The sequence below is a fragment of the Tamandua tetradactyla genome, chromosome 5 (genome assembly GCF_023851605.1).
Source record: "Tamandua tetradactyla isolate mTamTet1 chromosome 5, mTamTet1.pri, whole genome shotgun sequence".
In the NCBI taxonomy this organism is placed as follows: Eukaryota; Metazoa; Chordata; class Mammalia; order Pilosa; family Myrmecophagidae; genus Tamandua; species Tamandua tetradactyla.
The window spans coordinates 152,866,903-152,881,693 of NC_135331.1; the positions used below are offsets into that span (position 1 = coordinate 152,866,903).

The 14,791-nt window shown below is 37.2% G+C and overlaps 1 protein-coding gene across 1 annotated transcript in view; it reads left to right on the forward strand.

Moving 5' to 3' along the window:
* The first annotated feature begins 775 nt into the window (after nucleotides 1-775).
* The window catches only part of MANEA (mannosidase endo-alpha), a 39,179-nt gene continuing 25,163 nt past the window's right edge, over nucleotides 776-14,791 (forward strand). The window contains exon 1 of the mRNA XM_077162428.1: nucleotides 776-922. The gene's annotated coding sequence lies outside the window, so the exon portion shown is untranslated. The remainder of the gene's footprint in view (nucleotides 923-14,791) is intronic.

Consider the following 14,791-nt stretch of genomic DNA (forward strand, 5'->3'; position numbering starts at 1 on the left):
TTATTTTTGTATTTCTTAAGCTCTGTAAAATGGAAACCTGCGTATGTTTTTTATTCTTCCTTCTTATGTACAGGTATGGTATATTTTCACATATGTGTATTTCACAATTAAAATTGGTTTTAAAAGTTCCACTGAGATTTTTAAGGAGAGCCCTTACAAAACTGTTCACATGGACAAGTCTAGCCTGTGAGTCAGGATTTTCTTGTAACCATGTAACCAAAGCAAAATATGGAATTCTCTTGGCTTCCGAGGCTGATGTAAGATAGGGATCTTCAGCTGTAACCCCTATTTCAAAATGCATTGTTCTTCTAACCAGTTTCATCGCTCTCAATAATTGTTTTTATAAGTACTCCAGTACAAATTACTTAAAAAATGCCAACATTATCCGTTTACTTCGGACTCCCACATAAAGTTCCATTTAAAAACAAAAGGTACAACGGTCCCTCCACTTAAAAAGCCTGAAAACAATCAATGACGTGGTTTCATGGCAAAGAAGCAACATGGCAAAGAAGCAACCTCTATTAGTGAGGTCTTCCTGGCTGAGTTTTCGAAACAGTTTCTTAAAAAGCGGTGGGTCATCTTTAGCCGGAGAAAAATGCAGAAAGGTCAGCCCGACTTCACCCTACCGCCTCCCCCCTAGCGAGGCCGCCGGGAACTACTCCGGGGCGTTTCACCGATGCCCCTCCGCCCCTCCCAGAAAAGAGGGACTGGCGGTCGCCCGGAGCAGCGCGCGTCTCCCGGAGCCCCGCCCACCCCGCCCCGCCCCGCCCCTCGGGGCTCCGGGAACCCCCCGCCCGTGCCCTGTGGGAGGCGGCGGTGATTGGGATCGCCTGGGCCCGTCCGCCGGCTTTCGGCGTACTCCCTGCCTAGGCCGCTGTGCCGAAGCCGAGTCCGCGCTACTGGCCGGGATTCCCAGACCTTGGTGAGTAGCTTGGAGGATTTAGAGCCCCGCAGACACGGCTGCAGCACGCGCAGAACCCATCCCGAGCGCTTGCGCGCCCGGCCCGCCAGCCAATCTGCTCGCCGCTCTCCTGCTGCCGCCCTTTGACCCTGCGCCTCCTGGGCCGTAGGCGCGGGGGGCGCCAGTCTCCGAGCGTCGGGGAAGCGTCGCGCTTCCCTTCTAGGTTGCTGTAGGTCAGGTTTATTGCCCTCTCCCCTGCTTTTCAGGACTCCGCCGGCCTCGTCCCGTCCCCTTCCTTGGAGCGAATCTCCTCCCGCCTAGGTTTTTCTTTCTTTCCCCGACGAGTTGCAAATTCTGCAGTTGTTGGAGGCATTTAACGTCTTGTCCTTTCGTAACTCTCCAGTCCTCGGCTCGGCGTTGAGCCGATGCGGAGAGTGGAAGGAGAGAGGCCTGGCGGGGTTCGGGTGCGGCCGGCGGAGTGCGGCCCCAAGGTCGCTGGCGCCTGAGTCCGGCTCCTTCGGGCTTCGTGAGAGCAGGGCGGGGATGGCGGGGCCTCCGCGGAGATGAGTTTTCCTGCACCTGTTAACGTGTTTAGCACTACTGCTCATTGCTAGGTCTCAGGATGCAAATTGAAATACAGTTATGACAGTCTGTTTTCACTTTGTTGTTGAAAGACCCCACGGATTGTGTTAAGAAGAAATGTGGAAGTACTTTAAGAAAAAAGAGGATGTTTTATCTATTTGAACTTTAAAAACAAAACAAAACAAAACAAGCAAGTACAGGAGTAAGCCGTTCATGTTATTTAGGTAATATTTTTAAAAATGCGAAATAAAATCTGCGTATTAGTGATACTGAATCACTTTGTAAATCACTTTCATGACAATACAATACTCCATTTATATTGAGTTGTCTTTTGCACCCTGAAAAATGGAGTGGAGTAATCGTGTGAATTTTTAGAATCTGTGCTTAAGACATTTCCAGAACTGTGCTGTACGTGTTGAATAGTAAGTGTGTCATCAGAAAGTTAGCTATATGCAGAGCAAATTTGGATAATAGTTCATAGAGTAACAGTCGTCATTTTCTAAGTCCATAATCTTTCAATGAAAACGTAACCAAATGTTAGCATTTTTCATCCATTTCAGAAAAATTGCGGTGATATGTTCTTTATATGAAATGTCTTGTGGGAAGGTGGAATACCAAGACTGGCGGCGGTGATGGGGAGGGACTTGAATCTTGGAGCTAGACTTGCACTAAGTTATTTGCTAGCCTTTACACTATGAAATGTTACTGACTCCTCTTTGCTTCCAGTTCCATTATCTGTAAAATGGTGATAAAAGAGTTTCTACTTCACAGGATTGTTGTGAAGATTAAAACTTAACCATTTAACCCTCCAAGTACCTGGCTTATGATGAACGTTTAATACATGTTAACCTTTGATATGATGGTGATTTTTATCTTTGTCATTACTATCACTACTAGCTCCCCTGTCCTGATTTTCCTGGATTCTTTCATGTTTCTTCTTATTTTTCATTTCCATTCTCTGTTTTATTGTTCAAAATTAACCAGCAATACCTTATATCAGCCTCTCTACCAAAGCTGATTTTCATCCACAAGAAGAGAGGCATATTGAGTTCTAAAACCTTCTGCAACTTCAGATTTTGAAGTTTACAAGTGCACCACAATGAAAAACAAATAGCAAAGAAAGTTGGTAAGCATTGCTTAGAAAAACTGTTCTAGAAATTTTGTTTTTTCAAATTGACTTAATATCAAGTTCAAAATAGCTTCCTAGATTTTTTTTTTTTAATTGAAAGAGTTTGGGGGATGTTTCTAAAATTACACTAAATCTGAAACTTGAAAGGACAAAAATCTGAGTAGTTATGTTCCACACACTGCTAATCGTTTGTGCCAATACTGACACACATAACTCTCACCTCAACCCTGATAGATAGGTAATAATAAGTAACTTGTTCAGCATCATGCTGTTTGTAAGTGGTGGAAGGTTTCCTGAACTATAAACCAAGATGGCACTCTAACTTTTGCACCCAGCTCTCCATCCACCCAATTTGTATTGAATGCCTTCTCTCTGGAGTTTTCAGCACTGGCATACATCAGGGAAAAAGACAGGATCTGTATTCTTTGTGATAAGAACATTCCAGGAGGTGGGGAAAACCAACAAATAAACAAATGAGCCAGATAATTTTAGAAAATGGTACTCCTATCAAATGAAGAATGATGCAATGAACGATGACATTGGTGGTGATAATGGTAGTTTTGATTTTTCAGCTTCAGTTTTGAAGCTGAAACCGTGGAGAGAGATGAAGATTGAGCAACTATGTCAGAGGGAAGCACAAATATACATGCTTTACAGGAGAAATGAGTTTGGTGCATTTCAAATATAGGATATTGAATAAGACTGAAGCAAGATGAGGGAAAGATTGGTGCACTGTGAAGTCATAGAATCTGGTGGAACCATACCCTATCTTTTTACATTGTGCTTAAGAGTTTGGGTTGTATTCTAAGTTCAGTGAGAAGCCATTATAAGGGTGTAAATAAGTGTTTAAATCTTCTGAATTACTTTCTGAAAAGGTCCTTCCAATTGCTGTGTAGGAAGTTGGAAGGGACCCAGAGAAGAAGTGGGATTTCAGATGGCTGTGGCAGTAATCCAGGTGGGAGAAAAGAGTAGTTTGGACTAGGATGATAGTAGTGTATGAGCTTGGAGTATTTTGGAGGTGGAAACATTACAATTTATGATAAATTAGATGTAATGGTTGAGGAAAAGGAGGGAGTCAAAAATAACTTGAAGATTTTTTTATTTTAGCAGCTGGTGGAGGGAGGTGCTGTTTACTGAGTCGTGGAAGACTTGCTCAGATCATTTGTAAAAGTAATTCATAATATTAGCTTAAATGACTCAGTTGTATATTTTTTAATTGATAGAAGGTATTATACAGTTAATCTAGTCCAACTTTGTGCTGTGTGAAGCTATTATGTACTCCAGAAAAGCCATGTTTTAATCCTGATCCATTCTTGCGGGGCAACTGTTTCTTTTAATCATGATTCATTACTGTAGGGTGGAAATGTTTGTTTATATTATCTCCACAGAGATGTGTTGCACCCAGTTGTGGGTATAACCTTTTGATTAGATGGAGATGTGACTCCACCCATTCAAGGGAGGTCTTGATTAGTTTACTAGGGTCCTTTAAAAGGGAGAACATTTTGGAGAAAGCTCAGAGTCCATGCAGATGTTTAGAGATCGAGATAGAAATAGCCAGAATGTGAAGAGAAGAGATCTTTGGTCCGGGTAGATACTAAGCTAAGAGATGAAACCTAGAGTTTTGTCCCAGAGCAGCTAAGTGCTTATAGAGGAAACCACTCCCATCAGAGGCTAGAAGCAATGGAACCAAGAGCAGGACCAGCTGATGTCAATCACATGCCCTCCCAGACTACCCTTCCTTGAGTCAAGGTATCTTTCTCTGGATGCCTTAATTGGGACATATTTATGGCCTTAAAACTATAAACTTATGATTTCTTAAATTCCCTTGTTAAGAGCCATTCCTCTTCAGGTATATTGCATTCCAGCAGGTTAACAAACTGATACAGATTTTGGTAGCAAAGAAGTGAAGTGCATTCCAAACATGTTGGAATGGCTTTTTAAATGGATAAGGACAAGATTGTGGAAGAGTTGTGAGGATTTTGATAGAGAAAGCTTTCAAGAGACTGTTGGTAGAAACATGGACTCTCAAAATACTTCCAACAAGGCCTTAGACAGAAATGATGAATGTGTCATTGCAAATTGGAAGGAAAACATTCCTTGTGGATAGAAGGCAGGATGTAAGAATGATGAACTTGGGTATTTAGTAGAAGAAATTTCTAAACTAAATGTGGAAAATGCAGTCAGACTGTTCCTTGAAGCTTATATCATAAAGTGCAACAGGAAAGAGTTTATTTGAGAACTGAACTCTTAGGTACAAATAAACCAGAAATTGATGGTCTGGAAAATTCTGGGCTTCCAGAAAATAAGACCCCAGTGAATAGGGCCCCACATGAGGATTTAAATAAACAGAAGCAGACAGCCAGTACAGGACAAAGGAAAATTGGAGATAGAGCGATCAGAAAGAATTTGTATAAAGTCCTTGTGTCTGATGGCTTTGATCCTTGTGTACCACATGGAAAATCAACAAATCTTTTTCGAGAGCTGAATGAACAGACCCACTGCCAGTCTGGACTAAAAGGGACAGAAAAGGGACAAATTGAAGGAAAAATGACTTCTGAGGCAGAACCATGGAAGCTAAGGCCTGAAGCCAGGAAATATTGGGCCAGGAGAGCTGACCCATCCATATATCCTGTGAGGATTGTTTATTCTGAAGGTAGAAGGCAGACCTTTTGCCTAGATGTTCTAGAAGAGTTATGATACCCTCGGCTTCAGAGAGGGTGGAGCACATTCCTTGGGGATTGAGGGGGGTCCTGGCTGCCACCCATTTGTTCTCGAGGGATTGAGTGTGTGCGCCAGAGATGGCGGAGATCTCAGATGCTGCCCTGATGTTTGAAGAGGGAGCGGAGAGAAGGATGTTCCCCACAATGTTCTCTAGTGTTGGAACTCACCCCAGCATTTGAAGAGAGAGCAAGGTCGTTGTGTAGCCCTTGGAAAGAGTGGGTCTGCTGCTTTCTAAAGTTGCAAGGATAAATAACTCTCAGACTTTGAAATCCAGCAGAGTTTTTACAAACTGTTTGGGACCTTTGACCTCTGCTTACCTTTTGATTTCCCCCTATGGCAATGGAAACATGTATCCTATGACTGTCTCTCCTTTGTGTATAGCAGATAACTTGTTCTGAGTTTCACAGATCCAGAGCCAGAGGAAAAATTTTACGTTAAATAAGACTGTGCCTGTAGCTGACTTTGATGAGATTTTATACTGGTTTTGACCTTGTATTGTTACTGAAATGGTCTAAGGTTTTGTGATAGTGCAATGGAATCAATGTATTTTGTATATAGAAGGAACGTGTCTTTTGGGGGTCCGAAGAATGGAATGTGCCAATTTGAAGCTGTCTCATACCCCAGAAAAGGCATGTTTTAATCCTGATCCAGCCTTGTAGGGCTGAAACTTGATTAGAGTATCTCCACAGAGATGTGGTATGCTCACTTGTGGATGTGACCTTTTGATTAGATGGAGATGTGACTCCACCCATTCAAGGTGGGTCTTGATTAATGTACTGGAGTCCTTTAAAAGGGAAAACATTTTAGAGAAACCTCAGTTGTAGACACAGAGGCAGATGTTTGGGAAACAGTTACTTCAGAGACATGGACGTTTGGAGATGCTTGGAGTGCTCACAGAGATTGAAGATTCCGAGATATGGGCAGAGCCCAGCAAACATCACCATGTGCCTTCCCATGAGATGGTAAGCCAGCCCGAACCCAGAATTGTGAGTGAAGGCCCATAGGTGCTTGTAGAGGCAACTACTGGCCTCAGAACCTGGAAGCAACAAATTGGGAACAAGGACCAGCAGATGCCAGCCACATGGCTTCCCAGCTTACAGAGGTATACCAAACAACATCAGCCTTTCTTAAGTGAAGGTAACGTCTTGTTGGTGCTTTAATTCAGACCCTTCCGCTTCCTTAGAACTGTAAACTTGTAACATATTAAATTCCCTTTCTAAAAGCCCTTCCATTTGTGGTATATTGCATTCCAGCAGCTTAACAAAATACAAACCTCTATTTTAAAGATAGGAAAACTCAGGTCCTTTTAAGATTGAGGTTTCTGTTTCATATCTCTCAAATTAAGGCACAGTTGTTCTTGTTCAGAATCCTAGATCAGTGAAAAATTGTTCAGAGGAATCCCATTGGAGTTGTCCTAAGGACTTGCTTCCAAACTGAAAGCGCAATGGACATCCCACCCTTTTCCACCCCTGCTCAGGAACTTCTGCTTTCTTCAGGTTGAAAGTGAAATAAATATTCTATGTAATACAGGTTTATCTGAACAATAGAAATGGATTTTTAAAAGAAAACTGGTGATTTGACTGTGAGTCAACTAATAGTTTAGTATTATGCATGCAAAACCCAAATCTAACTTTAAATATGTTAAGCATTTTAAAATATTTTGTATTTTTTATGTTTGCTGTAATTACTAACTGCCTATAAGTAAATCTAAGAATTTTAATCAAGCTATTAATAGATTAAAAAGGCTAATATAGCCTATTAGCCATGGTCTTGTTTATTGCTAGAATTCTTAATCAGAGGGGTGTTTTAATTAACTTATAAAAGGTGACTATTTCAAAAGAATTATGCCAGTAATATTTAAAAACTCAATATAATATAAGAATATTTCAGGAGCGGTTTGAAGACATTTTAATGCCTGAGAATGCTTCATTATGGGTGCCAATGAGAAATATATATATATATATATATATATATAAACATTAATACATATAAGTATATGTAAATACAAAATATAAATATATATTCTGGTTGCTATTTTACCTAACCGGAGTATAAGATTGTCAATCAGAAACCTGTTAACAGCTTTATGGACAGTGTTTGATTCTTTCCCTTTTTAGTATTTTTACTTTTGAGTATAAATCTAAAAGTTTTCTCTTACACTAAGTGGTTTATGGTAGTGTCAGCTTAGCTATGTTTTTGAAATGGCATTTTTAGTTTTGTTAAGTATTAACTTTCTCTAAAATACTATTTATTGCATTAAAAAATAAAACATAATTGTAATATTTTACTCTGTTATCTTTTTATAGTCTTTTTAAGGTAAAGCTGTGTTCTGGCTATTTATGTGTTTTTTAAAATAATATTGTTTAAACAACTGGAGTTAGATTTCCCAGACAGCCCATTTTTGTCAAAAGTTTAAATGTTGCATGTTGGCATTCTTTTCAGACAAGCCAAAACATCAGGTTATTTAAGGGGAAACAAAAGAGAACACTTTCCCACTCAGAAGACGGATTTAGGATTCACCAATTGCTGGGGAAGGGAAATATTAGAAATAGAAATTCTTTCTCTCTGCTCTTATAAACTAGTATAAGTAGTGATCAGTGGGAACTGAAATAGTACCATCAAAGAAATAGAAGCAGCGGGCAATTTTAATTTATAATAATATCTCAGTTATTGAAGGAATAGAAGGATGAGATTATGCTTAACTGAATTTCTGTTATCCGAAGCTTACAAGTGTTTACAGTAAAACTGACCAGGGCATGGAAGCCCCTGACACAGAAACTAATTTTGAAAGTTCCAGAGGTGCTTTGTAATATTCACTGTTATCCCCCGGCTTTATACTGAAAAAGATTAGAGGAAAACAGTACCCCTCCAGAAAAACAGCACCAGAAGTCTCTATAATTTAATATTAGATAATTAAATGGTGAAATAGTTTTTGGATTTTCTGTGAAACAGAATAGCAGTAAACACATTTTGAAATAAAAATTGTTATCGCACTGCTTCTGGATCTGTAGTATATCATAGCTAGTTGAATGTATCTTACAATTTTGTATTAAGACATCACTAGACCTCCCCAAGTCAGAACTAGAATTTCAGTAGATTAAAAGCACAAAACACAAAAATAGGAACCATAGTTTCAAAACAACCTATTCTGAGTAATGTAACTTGCCTTTTGAAGATAACAGATTTTTAATAGCCAATACTTTGAGTAGGTTCCTGCATTAGAAACTTAACTTGTAATTTTTTTTTGTCTACATGACTGTGAAACTTCTTTCTTTTATTGAATCCCAATAAACAGTTTCCCGCCCCTTTCCTGCAAGATCATCAGGCCTTTTAGGCATCACAAGGATTGTTGTGGCTTTTCTTTGTTGAAGATCATAATTTTTATTAAAAGAGACTTTAAAAATTATTGAATCTTTTTGTGTATATATATATATATATATAGATACATATCTATAATTCTTCACAAGCAATATGTGCAATAGAAACTTTAAAAATATATTCAGTATATATAGGTGGTAGTATCTGTTTATACTTCCCCAATATATACCAATATCAAAAATAAAAGGACCAGAAATTAAATTATTTTAATTAAGCCAGATATTCAATGATGAGTCACTATAGGATGTGTTGGGCTCTACTAGAGAATCCATGAGCAATCTAATAGAGGATATAATACATATAAATAAATAACATGATGAAATACTAAAAGAAAGAAATGCCAGTTTAAAATGTATGTAATACTGTAACAATGGAACATATGGTTCTGAAATTATTAGGGAGGTATCAGGAAAGAGGAGGGAGCATTTCAGCTTGATCTTGAAGGATGAGCAGTGTTACAGAACTTAACCATACAGAGAATAGGCCTTTAGATAGGCTAGGCCATGTGTTGGCTTTTAACTGCTTGACAGACATTCAGAGTTAATTGTAATCATAAGCATAATAAATAATGGCTCACATTTATTTAGTATTATCCTAAGGCAGACCTGGTTCTCAGAGTTTTACAATATTAACTCCTTTCATCCTCACCAAAATCCTATCATGAAGTAATAACTCACTCTCAGATGAGACTGTAAGCACAGAAAATCAGATCTTGAGTAGATGACATAGCTATAAAGTGTCAAAGGTCGAATATAAGCTCAGGCATTTCAACCCAGTAGTCCCATACTTTTAATCACAATGTTCTTCTGCCTTTATTTAGGGTGAGATGACTATTGAGTTACAGAGTTTGGGATAAAGATTGAGCCAATGGATTATCTGTAACAATGTAATAAAGTTTGAGTGTGAATTAGCTTAATGCAGGAATAAAGAAGAGAGAGACCAGTTCAAGAAATTACATTTAGAGGCAAGCGGGGAAAAAAAGAAGGCAGCATCCATAATGACATGTTGTGCTTTATGTTCATATGTAGATCTTGGAAATGAATCTTAGCAAATGTAAAAAAGTTTCAGAACTGTTTGTTCTATTTCTTTACTTTTTATTTGGTCTTAAAGCCAGTTAATATTTACCATTTGATTAAAGCATTTTTCTTTCAAATCTTCTTTCTTGCTTGATTTATAGAACAATTTTGTCAGAAAAGGAGCAAAAACAATTTTGCTCTTTTTAAGGAGAAGTTAGGTAACCTGCCCAGGGTCACACAACTAGGTCAACTTGTCTGACTTGAACTTCAGATTTTAAGATTAATATTCTTTCCGTTATGTATGTGACTCTTCTTTGAATTTTACCACTCATCTCAAGTCAACATCTCAAAAATCAATGCCTTCCTAATTTCAAAAACTAGTAGTTATTCCTCATATTCTGTGATTCATCAGCATTCAATACCATTAATGAGTCATTGTAAAATACCTACCCCCACATTTTCTTCCTTGTGAAGGATTGTTTTAATTTTAGAAAACAGAGTAAGAAATCGCCAGTGTTTTATCACACAGAGGTAACCATTATACATATTTTAAGTGTATTACCTTCCTCTGTGCATGTGTGTTTGTATATCTAATATAGTTGGGATCAAATTGTGTCTACGCATTTTGTTCTGTTTTCATGACTTGTCAGTTTCACAATTTATTCTTTAAGAAAAAAGGAAGAATTTCTTTATTGGAAATTTTAACAACAAAACATAGAGGTCTGCCAAAGTGTTCCTTTCATTCCTTTATTCCTATCCAACGTGTAGGGCTCCTGCGTTCCCAATGTAGCCTGTATGAATTGCACTCCTTGGAGACATTTAGTAGAGCTTGAAGTACTGTCTGAGGTGGCCCTTCCCAGAAGTAAGCAGGTTTTTGTTAACTGTTCACACTTCCAGTTAGCCAATAGGAATCTCTTTTTTCTTTTACCTTTGAATTTTGAATTACTTGCAGAATTATAGAAAAGTTTGAAAAATAGTATGAGCAATTCAACAATTCTTGTATATTTTTCCTGTAGATTTACTGAACTATAACATATCACATTTGCCTTGTCTTTATGTACATTACATTAGTATATTTACATTAGCATATTTAATTGTACATAATTTTTATACATATTATATGGAATATGTATATGTGTGCATGTTTGTGTGTGTCCTCTCCTCTCTAATAACAACTAGTAATATTGCAAAATATGAAAAAAGAACATCTGTTTGTCAGTATCAAAAAACCCAAGACAGAAGAGCCTGCAGGGTCAAAATACAGTAAGGAAAGTTAGCAATATTTCCCATTGCTTTTCCTCTTAAAGCATTTGCCGATTTAAAGTAGCAAACTACTTTAAAGAAAACTTAGCAGAAAGTGGCAGCTGAGAAAGTCAGAAGAGGTTTTGGCCACTTCATGGCTCTGTGGGGACCAGAACTGGAATTCAAGGTCCCTTCAAAGCCCACCAAAATCCATGTGTCTCAGAGAATAAGGATGAACCAAAATAGATCAAATCTTCACGGGGACTTTGACACAGTTTTGAAGAGTTCAGTCCGTGATTGTATTATGATCTTCCCTTACCCTAATAATCTTTCAGAAGCAAAAATAAACTTACTCCAGAGGAAGATAATATCTAGAGCCTCACATTATCTATTTTATACCTGATGTCTACCCTTCAATAAAAATAATCTTAACACAAAAAAGGCAGTAACTGTCAAAATATCATGAAAAACAAAAAAATAGACAATAGAAACAGAACCCCTAAATGTACAGATTCAAGTTGTAAGATATGAACTTTAAAATAAATGGGATTGAATATTTAAGACATTGAAAGAGATGGAATATTTTATCAGAGAATTGATATCTTTGAAAAGAATCCAAATGGAAATTCTAAAACTAAAGTTATAGCTGAGATTAATAAGTCATAGCTGGAGAGAGAATTAGGGAACTGGAAGATAGGTCAGAACCAAAAATTCAGATGGAAAAATAGAGAGATAAAAGGGGGAAATAAAATAAATTTAAGAAACACGTAAGACATGAAAAATTCTAAAATGAACGTAATTTATTCCTAAAGGGGAAATGAGGGATGAGAGAAAAAGAGAGTGCTGATAGGGCAAAAGCAATGTTTGAAAAGAGGGGAAATAAAATAAATTTAAGTAACACATAAGACATGAAAAATTCTAAAATTAATGTAATTTATTCCTAAAGGGGAAATGAGGGATGAGAGAAAAAGAGAGTGCTGATAGGGCAAAAGCAATGTTTGAAAAGATAATCATTGAAAATTTTATGAAGCTAAGAAAAGCTATCAGCCTAAGGACTGAAGAAGCACTTTGAACCTGAAGCAGGATACATATTAAGAGAAATGTACAGGGGAACTCCATAGGAAAACTGCTGTCTATCAAAGATGAAGAAAAAATCTTAAAAGGCAACCGGAGGGTGGTGGTGGAATATATATGTGTGTGTGTATATATATATATACACACACACACATATATATGTATGTATACAATCTTTAAAGAATGACAGTTGACTTTTCAACAAATGATCAGATGCAGAATATAATGGGGTGGTATTTTCAAAGTGCTGAAGGAAAATGATTGTCAATACAAAATTCTATACCAGGAAACATATTTGTAAAAAGTGAAGGAAAAGTGTAGATATTTTTTCAAACTAATTGAATTTATCAATAGTAGACCAACAGTAAAGAAAATATTAAAGGGATTTATATCTTCATGAAAGGAAATGATCTCGAGTAGAAGTATGGAGATGCAGAAGTAGTGCAGAACAAAAAAATGGTGAATATGATGAATAGTGACTATATAAAGCAATGTAGTGTCTGGTGGGGGTTAAGATGTGTGAAATAAAATATGCAAAAATAGGAGCACTAAAGTCAAAGCAGGTTAGATGAATTAAAGTCTGTAAGTGTATTTTCATTGTCTGAGAAGTAGTAAAGTTTCTAATTCATAATAGATTTTTAACAAGTCTAGAATAATGCTGTAATCACTAAGATAACTAAAATAATAGTTAAAAGAATGTATAATAAGCAAATATAAAAGAATGGAATAATTAAAAACAAAGATGAGAAAATAGAGCTATAAGAGGCATGTCAAATAAAACAAAGACTATCAGATTGGATTGAAAACCCAGAGCAATAATAAAACAACATTATGTTTTAAAAAAATGTTATTTAAGATAAGGGTGGCCATAAAATGATGGAACTGATATACTATGCCAACATGAGTCAAATGAAAGCTGCTGTAGCTATATTAATATTAGAAAGATTAGAATTTAAGGCAGAAGGCCTCCACGGAGGGAAGAAAAGGAGTATTTCATCATAAAGCAAAGTTTAATACTCCAGGAAGCTGTATCAGTCCTAAATTTGTCTCCACATACCGTAGATTCAAATTATATACTGTAAAAATTGATAAATTTGTCATAATAATAGTGGGAGATTTTAAACATACTTTCTCTGTGAGAATATAAAATATCAGTGAGGATATAAAAAATTTAAACAACATGGTTATCAAATTTGGCCTGATAGATATTTGTAAAACTCAGTAACCACTAGCTGCGGACTATAAATTATTTTCAAGTTTATGTGGACCTTTTACCGAAATTGATCTTATGCTGAGCCTTTAAGGGATTATCAAGATGTTTCAAAAGATTAAAATACAGAGGATGGTTTCTGACTACAGTGGATTCACATTAGAAATTAATGTCAGGCACAGAGTTGTTAAGGATTCCACATGAAACAGCGAGTCAGAGCACAGAAACAGATTTAATAGGGGAGGGAAAGTGGCAAGAAACAAAGAGAGCCACCGACACAGAGATGTGCAGAATCTAGGAAAGTGGCTATAACCCCCCCCTTTCAGGGGGCTTTCTTTTAAAGAAAAAATAGCATCAACAAGACTGCACTAGCAAGGGGCTTGTTGACTTAAGTATGATAGATTGCTAGGGTATTGGCACATTCTTTTCCTTTGATGTGCAGCTGCAGGTGTCAGGTGGAGTGAGGTACAGATAAGGGAGGGTATTATCAGCAGAGACATATTATGGCCTTATTTCTAGTTAGCTATGGTGTCTTCATTCACCATCTGGAGCTGGTACGGTCAAGAAAGCTGGCGGGGGCTAAGGGGTGCTGAGGGGTGTCCCTCTGTTTAGAGTTCCTTTTTTTTTTGAGGCCTAACAATAATAAAAAAAAAATTAGAAAATCTCTCAAATATTTGAAATTAAATAATGCATTTCTAAATAAGTTTTGGTTCAAAGAAGAATTCACAATGGAAATTAAAAAAATATTTTGAACTAAGTGGTCATAAAAATACAGCATACCAAAAACTAATGGGATACTGCTAAAGATGTGCTCTGGGCAAATTTATAATATTAACTACAGTTTCAGATAAATAGAAAGGAAATTCAAGGATGATGGCACCAGCAGTGGTAGAGTCTTCCTGAAGTTATCATAAAAACATAGCATTAAAAGAATAAAACCAAAAGCAAATGTCTGCAACAAAACTGAAGTTACATTTTATCCCCACAGACCTCAAAATTTGTGTGGGTGGAGAAAGTACACTAAAAGCTGCATGACTAGCATTCTATCTCCCTTGGTGCTCGAAGAAGCAGAGCAAAACAACTGCTTGCATACCTCCAAATATAGATATTGGTAGGAAAGAGTTGTCAGTCCAATTTGAGAATAGTAGTTGAAATGGGGAAGGGAGACTTGAAGTCTTAGATCTGAAGGGCTGGAGCAGGCTAGAACCAAAGAAACCTGAAAAAACTTAAGTAGCTGAAGCTCCTTTCCAAGACAAAGCCCTACAGCAAAGAGTAATTTATGGAAATAGCTCCCCAGCTGCGCAAGGTAGGAACAAAAGAAATAAAGGAAATAAAAGTTCCAAATAAAACATGGGTCGGGAGCAGTTGATCTCAGAAAGTTTGAGGTCATATTAACATTCACAAAAACAGCAGAAATGTTTCTAGAACTGTGAAGATAGAAAAGCTATCATTATTCAACATGCACTTCTAGAAATTCAGGAAAGGTTACTTCATGTAAAATTTAGCAACAAAAAGTGATCACAGCCAAACCTCATGCA